The sequence below is a fragment of the Cupressus sempervirens genome, chromosome 3, assembly GCF_028749045.1.
Source record: "Cupressus sempervirens isolate cs-2001-9-10 chromosome 3, ASM2874904v1, whole genome shotgun sequence".
NCBI classification, from domain to species: domain Eukaryota; kingdom Viridiplantae; phylum Streptophyta; class Pinopsida; order Cupressales; family Cupressaceae; genus Cupressus; species Cupressus sempervirens.
This window is the reverse complement of record NC_143120.1, coordinates 679,405,463-679,416,960: the sequence shown is the minus strand read 5'-3', so window position 1 is coordinate 679,416,960 and position 11,498 is coordinate 679,405,463. Positions and strand designations below refer to the sequence as shown.

General features: G+C 31.4%; 1 pseudogene; it reads right to left on the bottom strand.

The window, feature by feature from the left end:
• Positions 1-2,267: 2,267 nt before the first annotated feature.
• LOC149568550 (endoglucanase 25-like) overlaps positions 2,268-11,498 on the bottom strand; it is a 136,049-nt pseudogene continuing 126,818 nt past the window's right edge.

Genomic DNA, 11,498 nt, shown 5'->3' with positions numbered 1-11,498 from the left:
ATGATTCAAAAACTAAATAAGATCTTGCAATAAAATTATAAATGATCATTCTAAGAAAAATAAAGATTGAATGATAGAAAAAGAAAGATTTACAATATGCACCAACGATTGATTCAAAAACTCAAACAAGATGTCCTAGATCTAAAGATTGACTATTTTATTATATTCAATTAAAACATAAACCAGATTTTAATTTTTTATCATCATTCTAATTTTTATTTGACTGTTAGTCACTGACCATAAATACAATCCGATCCTCCCACTACCTCTTACACTTTTTCCACGCAGAAACAATAATTTCTGACGCTGAAAATGGCGTGCACCAAAATTATGGTCCGTTGACTGACTCTGTTGCTATTAAGCAGTCTCTTTTATTTTTGGCTCGAGTTGTAGACTTCAACACCTTCTCAAATAGTAACCACTTGATGTTTCGCTCTTTTGAGATGTGTTTTGCGCATTTATCGTGAAAGATACAGAAAATGTGATTACTGTCATTTGGATTACGTAATTACTGCCGGCGATTAAATAATGTGTCAAAAAGTCCAAAAGAGAGTTGTTTTCCTGTCAAAACCCACTGCACTTTGGGTTGTTTCTGGACTCGCAGGAGGAATAAATCGCCCAATGTAAGTGTAAAAACTCCTGCTAACTTAAAGCCAAAAGCTAACCATGTTTAACAACGAGATTTAAACAATTGAATACCTAGATGAAGAATGGTAATATGGAAATGAAGTCGTTAGAAATTTATATTGATCTCTGTCTTCATTGAATGCCGTAACGTGTCTGATATTACTGATCTCTGTCTTCATTGAATGCCGTGTCCCCCATGATTTTATGAATCGCTATCTCATTGGGATCCGTCAGAGTACGGCGTTGCTAGACGGACGTAGGAGGCCGGATGGGATGCGTGGGGATAGCATAAGAATGGGGCATCCAGGCAGTCGATCCTCCTGCCTGGGTAGCCGTTGCCGCTGATTCCTCTCACATGACATTTTGTTGATACCAAAATAATCCCGCAGGATCTTCCTTTTTATGATGGTCATTTTTCTATTCTACGGTGTCGACACTGCCAGATTGTCATAATAATCAATCCGGTGACAACTCTGATAGGGATGAACCTATTGGGTCAAAAATCATACCATAGAGAAAAGAAAGTGTGTTTTAACCCTCTTTTATATTAACCTGAACTTCAAGAAACTCTATTCATTTTGAGAAGAATTCTTCCTCGGAAGAGTGTTATTCTCTTATGTTTTATTTAGGGCATCTTTCATTTTCTTTAGGAGCTCATGGGTGGGTATTATGATACAGGAGACCAAATCAAGCTTGGTTCCCTCCAACATTTACCATAACCATGTTGAGCTGGAGTGTGATTCAGTACGGATAGAAGTATGAAAATATTGGAGAGCTCCCCTACATCAAAAAATTAATCAAGTGTAATTCTACTCTATATTTCCTTTATACGAATGGATCATGCTTGTGATAGGTTCTGCTGACAAGGTTGAAGATTTTTTTAAGTGCAAACTACCCATACAAGGACATGTTGGCAAGCTATCACAACCAGACCAACATTTTTATGTGCTCTTACTTGCCTGTGTTCAAAGTGTTCAACAGAATGAAAGCTGAGCTTCTTTAACCCAAAGGGTTGTGATGATTATTTCATCTATTCTAAAAATTTATTTCTTATATGCAAGTGGCTCGATTCAATTAAACCATGGAAATCCTCAACCTTTTTAGTATGTTATGAATGATGCTTTTTGGCATCTTATAAAGTGATCTTAATACTATAGATATCCTATTGTAGTCCAAACTGCTTTTCTAAAGTACTACACAACTTTGCAAGATTTCACATATAGTACTCACGTGTTTTATAATATTAGGCAACACTACTCATGTTAAATTTTCTTTCCTAGTAAATGAGGGGATTTTAGCTAAAGCTTCCATTTTTTCTTTCAAATGAACTGCATCTTAGGTAGAAATCCTCAAAAAATGAGTTACATTCTAGGGTATGGGAAGCATTATCCAAGGCATGTGCATCACCATGCAATATCTATTCCTAAAAATAATGTGAAGTGCTCCTATGCAAGAGGGTACAAATGGTGAGACAACTCAAAGCATAATTCACATGTGATCATACGAGTCATGGTTGCAAGGCCTAATAAACATGACCATTTCCATGATAGTTGTTATAACTATAATCTGACCAAACCCATGTAATTGTAGGTAATGCTAGCTTTGTTGCAGCCATGGTCGCTTTATCAAGAGGTGACAACTTAAAGTTGATAAAAAAAGGTGGAAATGCGAAAAAGGGTATTCTTATCAACTTTTAAATTGTCACTTCCTGATAGAGCAACCAAGGTTGCAACCAAGCCAACATTGCCTACAATTGTGGGTTCAGACTGATTGTAGTTATGCCTACTATCATGGAAAGGTTCATGTTTATCAATCCCTGCAACCATGGCCCCTATGATCACATGTCGATTGGGCTTTGAGCTATCTCCCCATTTGTATCCTCCTGTGCAAGAGTACTTCACATTATTTTTAGGGATAGATGATGCACGGTGATGCACATGCCTTGGGTAATATTTCCCATAACTCACAACTTAAATCACTTTTTAGGATTTCTACATAAGATGTAGTCCATCTGAAAGCAAAAAATGGAAACTTAAGCTAAATCCCTCATTCACTAAGAAAAGAAATTTAACATGAGTAGTGTTGTGTAATATTATAAAACACTCATTTCTATACCTGAAATCTTGCGAAGTTGTGTATTACTTCTCTAGAAAAGTAGTTTGGACCACAATAAAAACAAGGACATATGGAGTAGTAAGATAATAACTATATATGGATGCTAGAGAAGAAGAATTCACAACATACTTAAGGGGTTGAGGATTTCCATGGTTTAATTGAATCAAGGCCACCTTCATATAAGAAATAAGTGTTCAAAATAGATGATATTATCATCAAAAGCCTTGGGTTAAGAAAATAAAATAGGTAATAGAAGCTCACCTTTCATTCTGTTGAACACTTTGAACATGGGCAGGTAAGAGCACATAAGAATGTTGGTCTAGTTGTGATAGCTTTCGAACATGTCCTTGTATAGGCAACCTAGACTTAGGAAAATCCTCACCCTTGTTAGACAAGCATGATCCAATCATCTAAAGAAAAAATAGAGTAGAATTCCACTATTGAAAATTTATAATTCAATATGGTGCCCTAAGAAATAGAGACTTAGACATATCTTTGCAAAATAAAGCATCCAATTAACATCTTAGAGTAAGCTCATAGATCCTCTAGTATCATGTGTAAGTGCTATGTAGAGGATGCGAAGCCAATGATGAAAAATGATACACTTTTCTGTATTTGCCCAACGGAAAAATCCAACATGTTTTATGTACAATAAATCATAAAATGGCATGGTAGGCTCATTGAAAAGGATTTTTTTGTTAGAATTAACAACTTTTTTTGTATTTATTAAGTGAGATAAGCCAAGGTATCATGTGAGGACAAGTCCTTTTTGTAATTTCTCTCTCTTGTCTCTCTCATTCTTAATGCATTTTCCTCATTTATAAAATTCACAAGGGGTTTTCTTTGCTTTCCCTTTCAAAAGTCATTTTCTTCTCTTGTGTTTCTCTTTGGAAGGATCTCTTTGGATTTGAGTTTATGATATAACCAACTCTCTTGAATTATCCTATTTTTTTTCATTTCATATCATTTTGATAATAGTCTTTCATGATATTAGAGCTATGCAATCCTTCTTTGAGTTTTTGTGAGGGTTATCACATTGGAGAGATTTTTTGTTGGAGGAGAAGAGAAGTAGAGCTTCATTTCTAATCTTTTTGTGTTGCATTTTTCTCTCTTTGTTTTGGAAAGCTTGCCGCCAAAATAAAGAGAAATATTATTCTACTTTATTTTAAAGAAGTTTGTTTCATTCTCTTGAGATTTAACAAGTGCCACATGGTGGCTTAGTACTTGCCTTTAGCTTTTATATAAATATAATTTTAATTTAATAAATTTATTATAGTTTATAAAATATTTTTATTAATAAAAATATTAGATAATTATAGTTTTCTATAATCATATTGATTATAATTTAAATTTAAACTTTATTTATAAATATAATTATTAATATATGTTCTATTTATATATGTATTAATATAATAAATATAATATCAATATAATATTATATTAAAAATATATTAAAATATGAAAATAATAATTTTTTTTATAATAATAGTATATAATAGTATTTCTTAAACTATTATATAATATATGAAAGATATTTTTAGTATTTTAATTAAATGAGTAATATTATATTATAAAAAATATAATATTAAAATATAAAAAATTGAAATCAAATTATTTACATTAAAAATAATGAAACATTAATGAATCATATTCACTTAATAAAAACCAACTCTTAAAAATTTAATCACTAGTTAAAGCATAAAATCTAAAAAGTATCACAATAGTACTTAGCTTACCAGCAAGTACTAATTACAAGAACTAATCTATTGAGATTTATTAACAAGATCTAAATTTTTCATGTTTAATCTACCGAAATTTATTAACAAGATATAAATTTTAAATTTTTTAAAACATTCTTCTAGAAATTCCATTAATATATATCTACATTTGTATTACTATATTTATTTTTTGTTGCCAGTTTAAATTTCTGTTAATTTACAACTGAAAATAAATTGAATACTTTTGCAGTCATTTATTAGGTAGCCTTTTTTTGGGCTTTGATATGGAACATTAATCTAAGTATTTATAGGCATTTGTTTTGGAAGTCATTCTTTCTAAAATTATTAATTTTAAATTCTTGAAATGTTTCTTCTCTTTATATGCTACCTAACGACTGTCACTTTTATTCCAACATAAATTTCCAGAGCCTTGAGTTTAAAATTTGGAGAAAACCTACGTCTGAGATTATGTGTTCTTCTCCAAACATGTATGTTGGTATTTTGCTACATTGTTTTTAGTCACATGTTCAACCCCTTGTCATAAGTCCATCTATATATTTCCTGTTGGTTCAACCTCGTAAACTTTTCTGATTCCTAGGACCTCATTTGTATCTCCTTCTATAGAAATTATGTTTCCTAGTGCTTGAAAGTTGAACGATCTCTGCCTTTAGCGGCCTCTACTCTGGCTACATTCATTTTAATTATTACCAAGTGACAACAATCTTAATTTATTCATTTTCAGAGTTGAAATAATAATATTGATTATTTTATTTGCAACTCTTTTTAGACTTCTATTCTCCTCTGTTACTTCTCACCAATGGTGCATGGGAAGTTTGACCAACCAGTTATTTGTGCATCTTTTCTGCCAACTCATTGTACTTGTAACATCTCCGTAATATTTATTTTCTGTTTGGCTGTGGGAATATAAAAATAAGAATACGAATACTTATTTTTGAATACTTATTCTCAAATAAAAAATGGGGTCACGTATTCCTATTTTGTTTGGTTCACCTAAAAATTGTTGTGTAATTCACAAATTCTAAAATCTATGTTTTCTAAAATAAAAAAATAGGAATAGGAATACATATTCCAATTCCACCTATTTAGGCGAAATAGCAAATGCTCATTTTTGGCCCAAAATTGGAATACCTATTCCAATTCTAATTTAGTGCATCCAAACATAGAATTCAAAATTTTAAGAATATACATATGCTTATTCCACTTGTATTCCGATTGCCAAACGAGCCCATCTTGTTTCCATCTCTACACTTCTAGTTTCCATATCTACACTTCTTGTAGAAGTTATTCCTCTTTTGAATTTTCTCTTTTCATTTATTCTATTGTTTTCAATCCTTTTAAAGTACAATTCATGTGTTCTAAATCTATCATTCGTTAAGTAAAAATTTAATTTTATTCTTTAAAAAAACAACACTATACTTTGGGCTTTCGAATTTGCTTCATTGAAATTTGTAATCCAACTTTTAATCATTCCAATGCTTTTTTTTAAAATGAATTTTTAAATTATTACCACCTTAATATGGTCCTTTATATTTGAGTTTACAACATTGATTGATTTTTCAGACTTTTAATTTGATTTGTGAAGTATATTAAGTTGTTTTTTAGGGCGATAAGTTTATAATTGCTTCTTCTTAAAATAAAATAAAAATAAAACTTTTAGTTTTCTTTTCTTGTTTTTTATTTTAATTCAAAAAAATCCATCTTATAAATTTGGTTTATATTCAATTTAGTTTTTTGTTTTCTAAAATTAGTGATTTGAAAGTTAAATTTTCTTTACTTTTAAAATAGTTATAAGACTAAATATTATTTACTTTTTCAAATTTCTTAATTTTTAATTTTTTTTTTACCAAACCATTTTTAACATATCTCAAATTCTCTTATTACAATACAATTTGAAATATTTTCTATCATTTATTATTTAACTTTTTAATAGTAGTTTTCAATCTCATTAAATGTTTAATAATGTTCTTTTAAAAAACTTATTTAATGTTAATTTTGGATAGAAATTGATGTAAATATATTCTCATTACTATTTTTAGTAACCTTTGTGAATTTGAATATCTTTGTTATTTTTTAATGTTTTAATTAGAAACATTATTTTTTCCTCATTACTATTGGTGTTTAATGAGGCACATCAAGGTTTGGTCACAATAATGGTATTTGTAGGCATTTTGGTTTCAATCTTTTAAATTTATTTAACACTAAAATCACTTTATCACTCGGATTATAAATATTGCATTATATATGTTGATTTGATTATAATCTAATGTTTCATCTAGGTTGTTGCCAATATGTTAGCCACAATTGTAATGATACATTCATTTACCTTATTTCATGATTAGTTGGTACATCTATTATTTAAAGACTTGCTTAGATTAAATTTTTGGACTAACCTTATGATTATCAAGATCTTGGGATTTCTCACCTCATTGGTTTACAAGTACCATTGGCTATTACAAAATTATGTTCACAAGTACTCTGTTTTACATATGTCCTTGTATTCTCTTATGTTTCATTGGTATCCTTCATATTTACATATTTATTTGAGTATATATGGGTGTACACACACACACACACACACACACACACATATGTATACACACAAATCAAAATACATGCTATTGTGTCTATAATGATGAGTAAATTGTAAGTTCAATCTTTTGTCAAATAAATATGTTCAAAACTTTAATTCATAAATCATTTAAGTACCCTTGTTCACCCTAAATAGAGTTTTATACCTAATATCCATATAGTTAAATATATTTCTCATTGCTCTTCCAAATATAACTCCATTTACCTTAAATTATTTTAGGTTATGAGCTATCTTACACATTTGCCTTCGATTTATTTATGATCTATTGATTTGCACAAAGTTGCAATTTAATGCTTTTATAGAATCTTTTTATGCCCATGTTGGCACTTTATGATTTTAATACCCTTGATTTATATGAAGTTTAACATGGATGTTATTTTATAATTTGCATAGGGAGTCAATTTTTTTCAAGGTTAACTATAAATGACCCCTCAGTTATACTTGACTCATATCAAGAAGGACCCCTCTATATAACTGACTCATAGTTGCCTTATTCGGCCTATGGAGCAACCCTCCATCCTATCATGGTGTGCACTTACTTTCTATGGTCTTATCCCTCCATTTGGTTCTATTTATTACACTTGAAAGATAATATTTATAAGGATTTGCCCTCCATTTTTATCTATTTGTTCTTCTATGAAAGGATGATATTTATATAGATTTTCCCTCCAAATTCTTATCATGAAGAGGATGTTGTTCATGGAATTTCCCTCCGATTTTAGTTGATTTCACCCATCTTGAAGGCAATATGTTGTTACTATTTCTAATAAACATGTTGGCAAATCAAGATCTTGAGTTGATCTAGTGCTTGAGTCATATTTTTATTGAGTTAAACTTATCTCTCATCATATTTATTATTAACTTTACTAAGTGAATAGTGTTATGCATAATTCATTTCTTAGATCGTAAGCCATGCAGGTTGTGGAGGGTGCCCCCATTAACTTGCAATGAGACGCCTCATTAGTGGACTATTTGTATCCATGTGATTGGCACAATGTTGTTGCTAGTGGCATTAGTTGGCCTTGTTAGTGGTCATTTATCTATTAATATATTACCTTTGTGGAAGCATTAATAAATACTTTCATATCTACCATTTTTAATATTTTGTGTCACTAGTACATTTGGGTTGCTTTTTTGACCTAAGTTTTTGATGGTAGGCCATTTTGGCTTGTACAATTCATTAAAAAAAATGATCCTAACAATGTCAAATTTTTTATGTCAATTAAATTTATCGTCCAAATTTTAACATTGTTGGGGATATAAAAAAGAAAAGAAAAGAGAAACTTCATTTACTCACACGACAGAGTGCGGATAAGAGGCTTCAAAGGTGCGATGAAGAGCTAATCAAGGTAAGGGTTTTCAGTGCTTTGATCTTGCATAATGGAACTATTTTCTTTTTTGGAGCCATATCTTGCATATACGACATTGTAGGGTTCGACTTGGCACATTGATAAAAGAAAATTCAAATGGTGAAACCCATGTTGAATAAATAACCAGCACTATCAAGAATGTCTCCCATGTCCTACAATATATTACAAAATTTAACTTTTTATATATCTTTGAGCATGAATCAACAATGTCACTTCCTCTGAATGTTTTGGATTCACTAGTTATTAAATTTCTCTTATAGCCAATTGCTATTTAATGGTTTCTATGGAGCCCTCTGTATGAATGTTTGGAACTTCATAGACAAGATTCGAGATTCAAGACTCGAATTCAGGTGATAAATAGGGACCATTATGGGGTTCACCACTACTTTAATTAACTTTATCTATGTTAATATCCTCTTTTGAACCTTGGAATAATCTAGGCTCTTGCTAATTCAAGGGCATTGGTGGCCAACCTAAGTGAATTCCCTAGCTAGCAAGAAAATAATTTTCTAGCAGATGCTGCTTAAATTCTCTACGACTCTTTTCTTTGTGCTAATGGTCCCATGATATTTATGGATCTCTACTTATCTATATACACTTTTGTTTTAGGTAAATATGTTGAATCACCTATATTTATGGAAGTAACATTTAGAGGGAAATGTTAAAAAAGGATGGAATGATTAAACAATGGCTGCATATTTCCAACATGCCCCTATTCACCCACAAAATGAATTCTAATTCCTAAGTTGTCATTGCTCCCCCTTTTTAGGAGAACATTTGATGTTATACCTTATGATTGAAAATTGAGTGGCAAGCAGTTGCATGGGACCATGAGGCAAAGGAGGTATCTTAGAAGTTATGCAAAAGATCTTGAAGCTTCATCCAGGATTAGCTAAGTCAACGAGTTGCCTCTTCTATTAGCGCTTAAATAATTTAATATTGAATCCTCCTTGCAACTCCAACTTTGTGAAACCTTTATTGATGATGTAAAGATCTTCTAGCTAAGCTGCCAATCCTTATATGGGTTTGGTTACATGTGTAGGAATATGGTATGGTGATTTGCTAATGGTTTTGTCTCATGTTCCATAAGACTTGGTCATGGCTTTAGAAATATTTATAAAGATTCTAGCCATGTAAAAAAAATTAATCATAGTATGCACTAAATAAACAAATTCAACCAAAAAATAGTACCAAAGGATGACAGTCTGATGCTATGAGCCAAAAAATTAAAATGGTTTATAAAGTTATATCTTCTAGTAAATATAGGATAATAGACAATAGGATAATAAAGGAAAATTAGTCACACTAATGCTTCATCTCCATCTACAAAAATAGCTAATCCTTGTAGCTTTACCAAAAAATAAAGAAATTGTGGCTAGTTATGATAAGTATCACTCTCTTCCTCACAAGATACAATACATTCTTTCATTCACACAATTTTTGAGTATCAAATCAAATGGAAAAAGTAAACAAATATATAAATATAGTAATGAATCATTGGGAGAAGTGAAGAATTAATTGTGCAAGAATAGGGAAAGGAAAAGGGTGGCTTGTTTACAAAGTGTGAACTACAACTCATCAAAATCTGATGTAAAAATCAATCATCATGTGGTATTCCTAAAGAAGAAGAAAAACCGTGGGTCAAGAGGAAGCAAATAGTACACGATTGAGACTTTATGTTGATCACAAAATGGATCAAATTACAATCATGGCCTAGCCCATTACAAATGTTGAAAACATGTAACCAAGGTATGACATTTATTTTGATTTTTGTAAAAACAATTTTGATCATGAGGTAGCATCCATTTCACATGGATTCAATAACATAATTGAGTCTTCCTATGTTCATACTCAAGTTGATAGTGGTGCACATGAGATATATATTATGGACTCGAGGCATAAAGGTCATGATTTTGTTCATCACATTGTTGAAGATGTTAAAATGACACAAGATATGTGTATGGGTGGTCACAAAGAGCTAAGAAGGCCAACTGTTTATTGCCCAAGCAGGACAACACTTACAAGACATCAAGAAAAGATGCAATAAGCTAGGCAATACATTTGGACCTATTTGTGAGGATTTGGAGAGTTAATTTATCAAAATGTATAAAACTAAATAGATTTTTTATAGGTTGTAAATGTTACATTCACAACGTTAGATCCCTACAATTGGCATTTTAATTAACATATTCCATTGGCAGGTGTAATTATTGTGCTATCTTGATATAATTAGTTTGAGATTTTATGGGTAGGTGATTTTTTTACATAGGCTAGTTGAAGCCCCTAACAAGTCTTGGTTGTTTCCCTACACACATGATTAATGCTATTTGCTCATGGTTGTGGTTTCACAATGCATGCCTCATTTCACATAGAAATGGAGACACCCTACTTTATTTTTTAGCTTTCTAGATCCTTAGTCTGAGGTTTGAGTCTTTTCTATGGTTTTTCCTAATATCTTTGGTCAGATTTGGGTCCCGGCTTGAAAACCCAGATTCCAAAAACCATCATCTGAGAGGGTAAGTCATTCTTTGCAAGAAAAATGGTGCACCTAGAACACCTCACTAGGTGTGCTAGTGCACCAACCACCCAAGGAAGGCATTTCCCCCTTGGTAATGCATAGCAGTGTAGCTGTGCATCACCAAGGGGTGCGCTGAGTGTTGGGTCTATAAAACCCAGGACCCCCCACCTCTTCCTCACTTTATTTCTTTCCTCTAGCTCTTCAACTCACATTGCCACATTTCCTTAGGTGCCCCATTGTGCTACCTTGCCTCCGCTCTACATGTACAGAATAATTCAAACACTTTAAACACCAAGTTAAAAGTGCGCAACTGTGCACCTATTTAAGTGTGTAGTTGCGCACCTTTTTTCTTTGCAAAAATTTTAAAAAGCTAATTGTAGGAAATATAAGAGGAGTAACTAAGAGGGGGTTGAATCAGTTACCACTAAAATAAATCTCAGATCCCTTAGATGTCAACTAAAAAATTTAGACTGATAAAACTAATTATTGTTGATACTTGGTAAACACACAAAAAATGTTGTAACTCAGTAAATGCAAAG